Source organism: Nicotiana tabacum, chromosome 16 (assembly GCF_000715075.1).
Source record: "Nicotiana tabacum cultivar K326 chromosome 16, ASM71507v2, whole genome shotgun sequence".
In the NCBI taxonomy this organism is placed as follows: domain Eukaryota; kingdom Viridiplantae; phylum Streptophyta; class Magnoliopsida; order Solanales; family Solanaceae; genus Nicotiana; species Nicotiana tabacum.
Genome location: NC_134095.1, coordinates 151,361,414 through 151,376,319, shown reverse-complemented (window position 1 = coordinate 151,376,319; position 14,906 = coordinate 151,361,414).

Sequence of the window (14,906 nt, the reverse complement as noted above, 5' to 3'; positions counted from 1 at the left end):
TTGTAGTTTTCTTGTTAGGAATCATCTCTTTCCATTGTCCTTTACTCTGTTCCTTTTGTCTTGTTTACTGCCTCTTCCTGAGTCTGTTTGGTCAGAACAAGTGAGAAATGACTTCAAAATTTGCCACCAGCTTTCCAATTGCACAAAACGGGATCTGGTTAGCACATAAAAGTGGCATAAGTCAAGAAAGAACAGCATGCGCACTGAGTTGGTAACAATTGGTGTGCTCTGGGATTTATGAGAAACACAAAAGTTCGGTAAAATGGCAATTCATGAGCACAATGCAACAGATAAAGAGTATTGGGCTTGAACGGATCAAAGGTGTTTTATGTGATAAGGTTGACAAAGAAAGTGGTTAACCAATGACAAGCAAGGTCTTCCAAGCGGAAATCAAAGTTATCATGGCAAGTGAAGGAGCAATAGACCTCAAGGCCAAGGCCAGTGGTTTAAGTCAGGAAGGAACGGCATGCACACTAAGTGGGTGGCAAGTGACGTGATTTAGGATTCATGTGAAACACAAAGTTTTAGTATATGTCAATGCATGAGCACAATGCAACAGATGAATGGCATTGGGTTTGAACGGATCAGAGGTATTTTCCATGATAAGGGTGATAGAGAAAGTGGTCAGTCAACAAACAGGCAAGGTCTTTCTAATTGAAATCGAAGTTATCATGGGAAGTAACGGAGAAATCGCCCTCAAAGTCAAGGCAGCAAACCAACCACCACGTTTAAACTCACAAGTTTTCTTTGATTGAAACAGGGGCAGGAAATTTTGTTTGTTTTGGAGAAACCCTCCGTGAGGAAAGCAGGTGCCAGACAGGCTCGGTAGTAAGTTTCTAGTACTCTCTTGGATGACGGGATTCAGTAAACTGTGAGACCCTCGCAAGTGACAAGGTCTAACGAGAGTTTTACTTTTGGGAAGTATAATTTAGCATTTAAGTTTTTCACTTTTGAAATAAGACTTGGTTTTGAAATTTTTCAGGATAATGGAATTTAGCTTAGAACTTATTTTGATAACAAGAATTGGTTAACACTCAAAGATGTTCCCAATATCAAATTGGGGCAGAAAAATTTCTTTCATTTTGTCGATTTTGTTGAAATCATGCACCCACCTGGAGAACAAAGGGAAAGCAGCAGTCTCAAAGAAAACAATTCAAGTGTTGGAAATTAGGAGCCCACCTGGAGAACAAAGGGAAAGTAGTAATGTTCAAAGGAAGATAGTAATCAGGAGCTCACCTGGAGAACAAAGGGAAGCAGCTCAAGTTTCAAGAGAAAATAGTTCAAGTGTTGGAAATCAGGAGTCCACCTGGAAACAAAGGGAAATTAGCAATGTTAAATGGAAGACAGCAATCAGGAGCCCACCTGGAGAACAAAGGAAAAACGAGTCAAGTTTTGAGGGAAAAGCAGTACAATTGTTGGAAATCAGGAGCCCGCCTGGAGAACAAAGGGAAAGCAGCAATGTTCAAAGGAAGACGGTTCAAGTTCAGCAATCAAAAGCCCACCTGTAGAACAAAGGGAAAACAAATCAAGTTTCGAGGAAAAAGTTGTACAAGTGTTGGAAATCATGAGCCCACCTGGAGAACAAAGGGAAAGCATCAATGTTCAAAGGAAGACGGTTCAAGCTCAACAATCAGGCACCCACCAAGAAAACAAAGGGAAAATAATTCAAGTTTATGAGGGAAGGAATACAATTCAAGTGTTGGTAATCAGGCGCCCACCTGGAGAACAAAGAGAAAGCAGCAAGGTAACAAAGGGAATATAATTCAAGTTTTGGTAATCAGGCGCCCACTTGGAGAACAAGGGAATACAGTTCAAATGTTTGAAATCAAGCCACCAGAAGGATAAGAGAATTCACTTCAAAATGCAATTCAAGTCAGCAACAAAAGAAGCTCGCGGCAAGAATACAAGTCAACAGTCTGAGATGATCAACGAAAGTTAGTCACAATCCAGAATAAAAAAAGAAAAGCAAGAAGTGAATCCAAATGCAAAAGGTTATAAAAGATATGAGCTTCTCCAGACATGACTGAAGTCACAAGCACTACATGTCCGGTCTTGATCCGAAAAGCTGAAGAAGAACGAGCTAGCACCTGCAGCTAACAAGCGTCAAGGTTCAAATCTAAAGTCTACATGAAGAACCATGCAAGACTAAGACCAAGCTTCAGAAGACTTATAGATAGGAATCTTGTAACTTATAGTTGACAGGCTTAGCTAGTCTTTTTTATTTTTTGATTTTTGATGTAATAACAGGATCGCGGACCGGAACCTTGACGGAACGGCACCTCGACCGGCTCTCCACCTCGTTATACTCCATCATCTCACTCACCTCTGAACTACAAGTGGTATGATTCCTTTATAGCCAAGGATATGTAGATAGCTCAGATACCGGGCTCGGTCACATTGTCCTTTCTCTCTTAGTTTTAGTCTCTCCAAATAAGGGTCGGGTCAAAAAAATCTGTATAGTCGTTCTTTGTCTGAAGATACTTTGTATTTTCAGTCAAAGAGGGGCAGTTGTAGACATGTGATTTTTGACCCTCCTCGAGATTTTTTATATTTTAGCATGTAAATATTTAATTTAGGCCTAATATCGTTATTGTAATTAATTTTGACTCTTTTACTTATTTTATTACAAGAAATTGAAAATTACAAAAAAAAAGTTTCATTAATGTTTTGTAGTCATTTTTAATCTTGAAAAATACCAGAAATAGTTTTGTTTTAACGGCCAGTCTTATTTTAATAATTATTTTTACTTAAGTAGGGCTAATTAATATTTTTGGTAATATTTCTATATGAAATTTTTTTTAGTTAATTAAGCTAATTTTAAGCAAAGCTAGTCATAAAGTCCCAAATTTTTAGCCCATTTCTTGAGCCCAATACCCTTAAACCCAAATAATAACCTAGACCTAACCTATTAATACACACTCTACAATATTTACCGTGGGAGACAGATACACCTTAGAGAGGATCAGCCAAAAAATACACAAAAAAAAGACGTAACTCTAAGACCTATACACTGAAAATTAGAGTCAGCCGTCCTTTTGGATTGATATAGACTAACACCTAAAAAGATCTGAAAAAGAAGGTAGCCAAACAAAACCTAAGGTCCCTAAGCTAAAAAGAGCTGAAGGGCACCATTTTTTCATGAAATAGGAAACCCCTCCCTTGAACCATCGTCTTCTTCACCCCACCCCATACGACCCTCCTCCTCTCCTTCACATTCCCATGGCTTGAACCTCAACTTTTTCATCCCTAAACCTTCAGCAACAACCAACGTTCACCAGTTCAACACGCAGCACCACCACAACGACCACCACTGAAAATGACAGACACGAATGGAGAAATCGAAAACAGTACAAAAAAATACTTCGTCTTCTCCATGATTTAGTTCTTAGTTTTCTGCGACTTGGAGTTTAATTGATGTTTGTGCTGATTTTGAGTTCAAATCTGAAATTACGGTGAACTTTATTCATTGTAGCTCTGTTTCGAGTTTTGGTTGATTTTTGCTTCAGATCTGGTCTTCATCTCCTTCATCTTCTGTTCTCTTTTAAAAAATCCAACGGGCTTTTTTTCGTTGCCATTGTTGAACCGAGCTCGTACCAGCGTAACCATTTGAGTTTTCCGGCAAAGATTTTGGTTCGTTCGAGTGTTCCGGTCTAAAGCTTGGTTTATTTTTTGGTTTGGGTTTCTGCCGCCTCTGGTTTTCCGGATTTGGTGTCAACTGACTGGGTTTATTACTGTATTGGTTTACATCAATCATTTAACTGAGGTTTATTCTTACTCGTACCCTTTTAGTTTTACTATAATAGCAAAATATTTGTCACTTAGCTGAAGTATAGATTGTTATTCTAGTTTATCTTGTATGTTCCTCTTATTTCCTTTAGTTTACTATTTTTATTGTATGTTTTAAATACGTAGTTTGACTCTATTTGTTTTGTTAATTTTGTGTTTGTGATAGTCAGTACTCTTTCTCACTTACCACTTTCAAGTAGGCTGAAAAGTTGTTGTGTGTATATCCTCTCTATACGTATACTTTCCTTCAAACAAGTGCAATTTCTACGTTTTGATCCTACGACTTTTGTTTCAATATTCTGCTTGTTACCCTATTTCTTCTGCGACAATTTGCACAATTTGCTTATGTTGATGTATGCCTTTTAGACACACGCTTTGAAGGGAAATGAAATCGAAAAGGATTTGTTCATGAAGCTTAGGTCAAGAACTGAAAGGAAAGTGTTTTAATGCTTTATTTTATTTGATTAAAATTGCTAGTAGCTTGCTTTAGGCGTGGCTTAGCCTATTATCGTGATTATGTATATGTTCGTGTAACATAATTATGATTTCATTTTTTTAAAAATAAAATCGGAGTATGCGTTCGCGCAACTTCGACTAAACATTCTTAATAATAATAAAGCGTTACTAATTGTGGACACGTTCGCGTGACATGATTTTTGACGCGCCAAATAAATGGGTACATGTACGTGTGATATGTTTTCAAGATAATTTCTTAATGAAAAGGCAAATGCACATAGGTTCTAAAATCGAGTAATGAAACAATTTGATTAAGCCAAGTATGATCAAAGCGATAGTGCTAGAACCACGGAACTCGGGAATGCCTAACACCTTCTCCCGGGTTAACAAAATTCCTTACCCGGATTTCTGTGTTCGCAGACTGTGAAGAGTCAACTTCCTCGATTCGGGATTTTAACCGGCGACTTGGGACACCATAAATTATCCCAAGTGACGACTCTGATTTTTAAATAAATAATCTCGTTTCGATTGTCACTTAGATTGGAAAAAACTCCCTTATACCCTTTCGGGGGTAGTAAAAAAATGAGATGTGACACTCACACTCATATTTTTTACATAACAATGATACCAATTTATGGTACTCCATTGCAAGTGGTAACTTAATATGAGACTGTGGAGATAAATTATAGCTTACTGAGTTATTCGCCACAACAACCTCACTCCCCCCCCCAATATAATGAAACGCTAATTCTTCGCTCTTCAAACACAAAACAACTTAATAAAGAAAAATTTCAGAAGACTTAAAATGTTTACGAATGGATTTTTACAAAACTCTTCACCTCTTTAAATAAGCAAAAAACAGTCCAGGGGTTCAATTATTTGAGGTATAGCGTTTTTTTAAAAAATGCTATACCCAGTTGAATTATTATTATGTCAGTTAAGCACAGAAGAATTATTTGTATGGGCCCATATAATATGTATAGCGTCTTAGTGAAAAACGTATATTTTTGTTTTTTGAGTCCAAAAGAACCACATTTTAGTTTCGGACTCCTCTCAGCTGCTTCAAATGGTCAACTCTCAATACATTCCCTTGCACATTTCACTTGGAACATTTCACAAACATATTGTATACGATTTACTACTTGACAATTGGCAGTATATTAAACGAAAAAATAAATATTAAAAAAAATTAAGAAAACCTAGCGCGAATAGTCACTTGATTTCTAGCAAAAACGAAACTCCATCGTCTTGCTTTTTTGTTCTCTGTTTTTTAGTCTTGTTCTGTGCGGTTTTTTTTTTTTGATTTTTTCTCCCAAAATATTTCTGAGCGGGATCATTTTTAGCGCGAAAAATAGAGTTACTAGATTCAGCCATTCCATTTCCTGACAAATAATGTAATGCATTAATTGATAATTTAAGGAGTGTAATGTCGGAATTATTCCTTATTGAATGTTTAGTTTGTATATTACAAATTAATATATGATATATAATTTAAATATTTAAATACTTTTTTTAAACAAAATAGAAATTTTCTCATAATTATAAGAGCATGTTTGGATTAGCTCATTGTAGATAGTTCATAAACTTGAAGTGCTGAAAAGCATTTTGAAGTATTGAAATTGATTTGTTGAATAAGCATTTACATGTTTGGATAGACGTGCTGAAACTGATAATAAGTAATTGATCTATTTGGTATAAAAAGGCTTATAAGTTGTTTTTTTGGTTAAAATGACTAAAATATCCTTAAAACTTTACAAAAATTTATAAATTTAAAATTTTTTGTTAAAAAAATGAACAATAAATATAGAATGAAGAGAAAGTTGAAAATTTATTTGGGAAACATATTTTTGAATTAAAAAAATATCATTAAAGATCAATTAGTAAAAATTTTGATCAAATTAAAAGTGCTAATAAGCTAAAAAGCCATAAGTTGGGGGTGATCAACTTATGGCTTAATTTTAGCTTATACGTACTTAACTTATAAGCACTTTGGTTATTTATCAAATACGTAAATAAGTCAAAAAGTGCTTATAAGTCAGTTTAACCAACTTATAAGCTTAGCCAAACACCCTCTGAGATATTGGTGCAGGGGCGAGAGAAAGGGAAGAAAAAGAGAATATGATTAGCGGGAAGATAGTGGCAATGAAAGAAGAAAGACTAATTAAGAAAATTGAGCAAAAAACATAAACGGCCAAAATTTAAGAAAAATTTCCACAAACTTAGCAGTAATAAGTATTTTACACACAAGTTAACTAAATAATTACATTCATAGCAGAAAGCTTTAAACCATGTCCCTAAAATCATTCTTCCACAATGTTCATTTCCTTAAAAATAAAATCAAAAGATTTCAGTTACCCATCTTTAGTATCCCAATAACAGTAGTTGCCAATTTAATAGTCAACAATTGATTATTATCTTTTATCTCTCTTCTACAATGAAATTATCGTTAACTATGATTTTATAGGTATTTTCTCTCTCTTTCAATTATGATAATATTTTATTTGGTGGTATAACCATATTTTATTAGTAAAATGTGAATGCTTGTATAATAGTGTATACTTTGATGAATAAGTGATATTTATAATATTTAGCTATGATATGTATCATATAATTCGTATAATGCATTAAAAAGGTAATTAATAAGTATAGTATGAAATATAAATTAAAATATTATTAGTATAATATATATATACACACACACATTGTAACGACCCGACCGGTCGTTTCGAGAGTTATAGTCTGTTTCCCCATTTCCTGCTTCTTTTGTGTTTATCAGCTGTATTTTGACTTACTAGCTTGGTCGGTTTGGGTCTGGAGTGATTTTGGAGTGACTTGAGACGCTTAGTCTCTTAGGAAAAGGGTTAAGTTGGAAAAGTTGACCGGATGTTGACTTATGTGTAAACAACCTCGAATTTGAATTTTGATAGTTCTGTTAGCTCCGTTAGGTAATTTCGGACTTAGGAGCATGTTCGGAATATGTTTTGGAGATCCGCCGTAGAATTAGACTTGAATTGGTGAAAGTCGGAAATTTGGCGATTTTGGTTGGAGTGAAAAATTTGATATCGGGGTCAGAATAGAATTCCGAAAGTTAGAGTAGGTTCGTGGTGTCATTTGTGACGTGTGGTAGAATTTGAGGTCATTCGGACATGGTTTGGTAGGTTTCGGCGTCATTTGTAGAATATGGAAGCTTAAAAGTTCTTAGGCTTGAATCCAAGGGTAATTTGGTGATTTGATGTAGTTTTGAGCGATTCGAAGGTTCGACTAAGTTTGTATGAGGTTATATGACTTGTTGGTATGTTTGGTTGAGATCCCGAGGGCCTCGGATGTGTTTCGGGTGGTTAACGGATCAAGTTTGAAGTTTGGAGAATTGCTGATGTTGGCATGTTGCTGGTGTAATCGCACCTGCGAGGGTATTGCCGCAGGTGCTACACCGCAGGTGCGGTGGGATGGACGCAGGTGCGGAAGTATGTAGAATTTGGGGAAGATCGCAGGTGCGACTGGTTGTATGCATCTACGAGCCCGCAAAAGTGGATAGTTGCCCGCAAAAGCAGAAAAGAGGAGGCCTGGCAGTGGCCGCAGGTGCGAGGTCTTTTCCGCACATCCGAGGTCGCAGAAACGGATAGAGAGCGCAGGTGCAGAGATTTAAGTGATTTTCCGCAGATGCAGAGATTTTTACGCAAAAGTGGCACCGCAGGTGTGCATATTGAGCTGCATATGCGAAAAAGCCTGGGCAGAACCTATAAATAGAAGACTTCGCGAACTTTTGCACATTTTTACCATTTTGAACACGGACTTTGGAGCTTTTGGGAGGATTTTTGAAGGGGATTCAAGGATAATCACTGAGGTAAGTTGCTTGAGCTCTATTATCATTAGCTATGGTATTTATCCATTGATTTCTCACCTAATTAATGGAGTTTTGAAGTGAAAATTAGGGGTTAGGGCTTGGATTTTTAGAGAGTGGATTTTGGGGATTTGAGGGAGCAAATGATGTCGGATTTTTATGAAATTGGTATGGTTAGACTCGTGAGTAAATGCACTTTCGGGTTTTGTAATTTTTGTCAGATTTCGAGACATGGATCTGGGAGCCGGGTTTGAGCCAATTTTGGGATTTGAATCCAATTTAGTAGTTTGCCTTGTGGAATTGGTTCCATGGCATATAGTGATTGTGTTGTATTGCTTTTGGATAGATTCGGAATGTTTGGAGGCCGGTTCGTGAAGCAAAAGTATCGTGGAGTAGGATTTTTCTCGGATTGAGGTAAGTAACAGTTATAAATTTGGTCCTGAAGTATGAAACCCGGACATTTTATCTTGTGGATATTTTGGAGGTGATGCACATGCTAGGTGATGGGCGTGTGGGCGTGCACCGAGGGGATTGTGATTTGGTCCGTCCCGTAGAACTGTAAAGTTGAACAACATGATGTTAGCTAAATGCTCTCTATGTGTTATGAAAGATAGACTATAAATCATGTTAGAAATCATGCTTAGGCTATATGTTGTCATTGTTGGGTACCGTAGGGGCCGAGTTACATGTTGAATTGCATGTTAAATGCTATTTGTACTCAGTCACAGTTTTTACTAGTATATCATATCTCAATCTCTGTTATTCTATTTGATACTTCATGTTATTGCTGTTTGGGATGATTTTCCTGATTTTTGAGAGCCCGGGAGGCTGGAGAAATTGATGGCTAAGTGAGGCCTAGGGCTTGATTGTGAGGATATTTATGGGATCGGGCTGCACGCCGCAGCATATTTTATTGATTTATGATTGAGTGAGGCCGAGGGCCTGATTGATTTATGCCATGATTGACTTGTTATAGCGCTTGGGCTGAAGGATCCCCTCCGGAGTCTGCACACTTCCAGTGTGCATAGGTACCTACTAAGTACGAGTGTCGAGTGCTGAGTGACTGTGAGGAATGAGTGACTGGGAGGAATGAGTGATTGGGAGGTTGGAGTGATTGGGAGGACTGAGAGATTATTGTCTGAGAGGCAGTATGTGATTACATTATTGATGCACACAGTTGCATTATATCCATGTTTTGAAAACTGTTGAAAGATATTCTTATCTGGTTTTACTTGAACTTGCCTGAAATAAACTGATTTGACTTGAATTATCGGAACTTGGGAAGCATGACTATTTTTCCTTTCTGAAATTATTGAAATGAACTAAAACTTCATAGCTCGTCAATATCTTAAGTTCCTCATTTATTATTATTACTTACTGAGTTGGCTTACTCACGTTACTCCCTACACCTCGTGTGTAGATCCAGGAGCTGTTGGATGCGGAGGTTGTTGATAATACTTGTAGCTGGTCATTGGAGATCGTGAGGTAGTTGTTGGCGTTCGCAGCCCTGCTTTCTTCTTCCCTATCTTTCCTTATTTTCTGTATTTTGGATTCCGGACTATGTTAGTCTTGTTACTTTTGGGTCGACTATATTAGATTCTCATGACTAGTGACACCCCGATGTCGGGCTTTATTTCTGCACTTATGTTTTGGGGTTCACCCCGTTTTATGACAAAGATTTCAGTTATTTTAAAATTCTTGATTTATTTATGGTTATTGTTGAAAGAGTTTGGGTAATGTCGGCTGGCCTAGTATCATCGATAGGCTTCATCACGACGGGTCGTGTTTTGGGTCGTGACAAGTTGGTATCAGAGCTTAGGTTACATAGGTCTCACGAGTCATAAGCAGGTTTAGTAGAGTCTTGCGGATCGGTACAGAGAGTACTTATCTTCGAGAGACTGTAGAACCCTTAGGAAATTTCACATTCTTGACCTCTTATCGTGCGAATCTGTTGATTCTGGTAATTAAACTCCTGTTATTATATTTTCTCACAGATGGTGAGGACACGTTGTTGATACCCAATTTTTCCCTATGTATTTTTGTACAAAATACTTTCAAATAGCATGTGTATGCATATATAAGCATGCCCAAGAGTTTTGGTATTTTTCCCTAATTTTTAAGATCAATTTATTGTCTATTTTAGTAGAACAAAATCCAATAATTATTCCCAAAACCATCAATTTTGGTGAATAATTTATTTTATCCCCATGTTTATACCAAAATATAGTTAAGATAATTTCTGTATATTTTACAAATTTATTTGGTATTTTAAAAGCTAAATTGCATATAATTGCAATTATAGCCTACTTTAAGATTAATAGCATTTTATAATTGTAAAATTGGTTCCAATATTTTTAAATTGATATTTATATATTGTTTGTTGGCTCAGTACTTTTAATTTTCTTTCAAAATTATTTTACCATTTTTATAAAAATAAAAAGGGAAAACTGGCTATTTAAAATTTGGCCCATTTTTATTTCAATCATAGCCAAATTGATCCCCCCTAATTGACCCAATTCCGATTTAACCCAACCCCTTTACCCATTTATCCAACCCGCCCGGTCTTCTTTTAATCCCAGTCGTTGATCTTTTAGATCAACGGCTCCCCTCATCCCCTTCCTTTTTTACTTCAAACGACCCCTTTACCCTATCTCATTCTCACCAACTGCCACCTCTGCAACCCTCCACTATCTCAAACTCTCTCGAGGGTTCTCAAACCCTAGCCTCTTCCTGCCTTGTTCCACCGTGTTTTCACCGGAATCCATGGCTTCTCAGGCCATGGACAGCCTATATTCACCTCCTCCGGCTCTTGCATGCCTGATGCTCGAAGGTTCGAGGCCAGACCTCGAAGGTCTTCACTCAGACCTTCACCGATTCGAAGATTCTGGCCATCTCCGACCTTGCTCTGGTGGCTCTTGGTCTTCTGAGCCTGTTTCTGACCTCATCCGACTTAGATCGAACCTGTTTTCAAGCCTTTCTCATTCCAAGGTTCCTCTGAAACCCTAGCTATTCGAGGTTTTCTCTGATTGTTCTTTTAAATCTGTGCTTTACTGGAGTTTTAAAACGCTTTCCCTAATTTTTTCTTTCAAAAATTACTTCTTTCCGATCTAGGGTTTCTGAAAAGCTTAAAATGTTTTTCTGACTCTTCCTTTTATTTTCTTTGTATCTATGTGTCTATACTATGTTCATATGTTTTCTTTTCTACCACACATGTATTTTTTCTGCTTTCTTTCTACTATACATGATTCGTCTGTGCTTTGTGTTCTACTGTGCTTCTACACCAGGCTCACATGTTCATCCTGTTGTGTTTTTCTACATGTCTTGTTGATATACTTTTCTAGTATGTTTGAGCCTTTTTGCTGTATGTATTTCCTACTGAGTTCTTTAGTTCTTTATCTGCCTTCTTTTGGACTTTGTTTGAGTTCTTTTAAAACATGTTTCTTCTACTATTCTCTTAAATGTTATACTATCTCCCCTCTCTTCTGAACTCGTTTAAGTCCCAGGTTTCTTTCTTCTTAAACATGTCTTTTCTACTCTCACTATGTTTCGAATCAATTTCTTCACTCTATTGCTTTGAACTTGCTATTGTTTGTTTTCTCATAAGTCTCTAAAAGAGACCTCTGAGCCTGTTTCAGTTATTTGTCTTCTCTCCTCTGTATCTAATTCGAGTTGAAAACCCTAGGATTTGGGGGTTTTTTGGCAAATTTGGACTAGGGTTCTTTTTGGGACCCTAGACTCTCTCAAACTCTCTTTGAGTCTAGGTACTGAACATGAATTCCTTTGTCTATGAATCTGAACTTTTCTATGCTAGGCTCTCTGCTAATTGGCATGATAGTTCTTCGTGTTTAACATGTCTGTATGCTTTATATATGAGGAGCTCATTCCTTCAAAAGGGGTTTGCCAACTTGTGATTGATTCAGAATTCCTTTTAATAAGGTTCGATTGATTGTTACTGATTTTCTTTAAGTAGAACCTTTCTTCACTATTCTGACTAGATTCATTCATACCAAAACTCAGACTTTGTGGTTTACTGGCTGTTGATTGACTTTCTTTCCTTATTTGCACAAACCGTGTACTACTAGACTCTTGCCTTAAATAGTCCCTATGTATTTACCCTTCTTGTGTTGCTTTGAAAAAGATTTTGATCAGACTTCTTTCCTTAATTGGCTTTTACCCGTTGAAATCAGAATCCCTTAACTAAAGGGAGATTGATTTCAATATTATTTCCTTACCTTTTCTCACTTGTTTTCTGCACTATAAAAGGGGCACGGCCCTTCTGCACTTTGATCCTTAACTGACAATTCAATACTTTTATAACACACTTCGAATTGCATACTCTTACACACACTATTACTTTCAAAACCTGCATTCCCTCTTGCTTTTTTCTCTACTGCTATTCTCTACTGTTGTTCTCTACTCCTGCTTATTATTAGCCTGCTAAAAGCCAAGTCTAATATATTTCTACTGCTTTGTCTTTGCATCCTGCTCTTGCTCTTTTACTGGTATGTCTTGATTCAGTTCCTAGCAATCATCTTAATGTGTTTACTTAGAACCTTTACATCTATGCTTATACCTGCAAAGTTTGACATATTTATATGCTGCTGTTTGCTTTACTTTCTTGCGAATGCTTGATCCCTATACCTCTACCCTCTATGTGTTTGTAATGGGGATTCAGGGCATGGCAACATGAATTGTTGTCCATGAACTAAATTTTGACCCCAAGTAAAGAGTGTGTCAGTATGTTTCATTGTTGATCATGCCTTTTGCCCCCTCTTCCTTTGTCTACTGTTTCTGTTATGAATCCCCTACCCTTACCCCCCTATGTATGCTGAGTTAAAGTTTATGGTCTGATAGCCCTTAAATGGCTATCTAGGCCTGAGCCTGGCTTTCAATAAGCCCTAACTCCTTAACTTGAAATGACAAGTTGGTTAGGGGTGTGCCAGTACTTCAAGTTGCTTGGCATGACCACCAGCTTATCACTCCCCTCCCATACACTTGCACCTACTCTTAAACTATAAGTTCTGCCCCCCTCCTATGAGCCTTGCTTTGGGACCTTGAGTTCCCTCTAAACTTAGACATTTGAGGGCTGGCCCTTTCACACTGCACTATAATATGATTCTGCTATATATTTGGGGTGTAAGCATTGCCCGGAGCCCTTTGAGACTCTTGGGAACTTTGACACATCCCAAATAAGAGAAGGGTTTTTGAATTTGATCTTTGGAGTTGATTTACTTCATGCTTCAGATAGAAGTCTGAATCAGGCTCTCCTTAGTTGGGATTTTTAGCTTTCTGATGTAATGTTATTTTTACTTTCCTTCATTTATTCTGGGTTGTAATAATTTGTAATAACTATTGGGGATTGGTTAGTGGAAAGGGAGGGGAATGAATGCATGCAAAGGGTAGAAAACATGCCTATAGGTTATTTACAACTTCTGCACTTCTGCATTTAGAAAACATGTCTATAGGTTATTAACAACTTCTGCACTTTTGCATTTAGAAAACATGCATGTATCCTCTCTGCAATTCTGCACCTTCGCATTTGGAAAACATGCCTATAGTCTTTCTGCAAACTTCCGCATTTCTGCATTTAGAAAACCTGCCTATAAGTTTTTTGTGCTTCTGCATTTATGCATTTTTAGAGATTATGCCTATAAGTTCTGCATATGAAATCATGTCTTAGGTTCTTCTGCATATACACGCCATTAGGCAAACGATCTTAGGCTTAATAATAACCAATTCATTTTAGATACCATGTCTATAGGACTTCTTCACTTCTATAAACGTTTAAAATCAACAGCGCTTAGAAATCATGCCTATAGGAGTAACCCGTTGAATCTGATTCGCTTATTTTATCTACAAGTCTAAAATCAGTAGTAATGTCGTTTAACGTTTGCAGAACTTATGTGTTTTTCTACAATCAGTAAGCTTTTCCTTAAAATCAGTATACGTTGCATTATTAGATATCATTCCTATAGGTTTCACCTAGGTAAGCTTTAGGGTAAAAATCATAATTGCATCAGTCTTTGACAATTCCAACCAGCATGCATGTCTGATTCGGATTTCTTATCTGAAATATGTAATAAATCAGTCTGCCTCACGAATTTTTTCTAAGTTTAATCAGACCTAATCAGTACATGCAAGACATGCTAAAAAATAATCTGTCTTAAGTGAGGAGGCCTGTTTGAGCCTTTAACTATTATGTGTTTTCCCATATCTGCTTTATGTGTTTTGTTTGTCGCCCTAGAATTTTATCCTTTTAAAACCATAAAAGCCCCAACTCCCTCCCCTTTAGGATTAGTAGTCCCATATGCCTCCAGGACTAATAGGATTGGGACGGGTACTAGCATGCAATAAGTAACGATACTATTCTGCGCTTAATACCTTAATGGGGTGGGAAGGGTAGAATATGGATATGATGACCGGTGCGCTAATATCACGTGCGACCCCTCTTCTGAGGAGTAATTGCTGGATATTGCATTGAAGTGATCCATATTAATTATAAACCTAGGACCCCCCCCCCCTCCCTTTATTTGCTTTCATCTTTTCTTGTAAAATTATTCAAATCTTTTTTTTTATAAATTTCTGCCCTCTCTATTTACTTTCAAAAGTTTTCAACCTAATTACAATGTTATATGTGAGTCCTTATTTGAGCCTTGATTGTTCACTTGTAAAGTCACAATTGTAACATGGTCGGGAACCACACTAGTGGATCTTGAGGGGTGCCTAACACCTTCCCCCCGAGATAATTTCTAGCCCTTACCCGAACTCTGATTTTCCAACTCAAACCTTTCTTAAAGTGTCCTAATGCACTATAATCATTAGG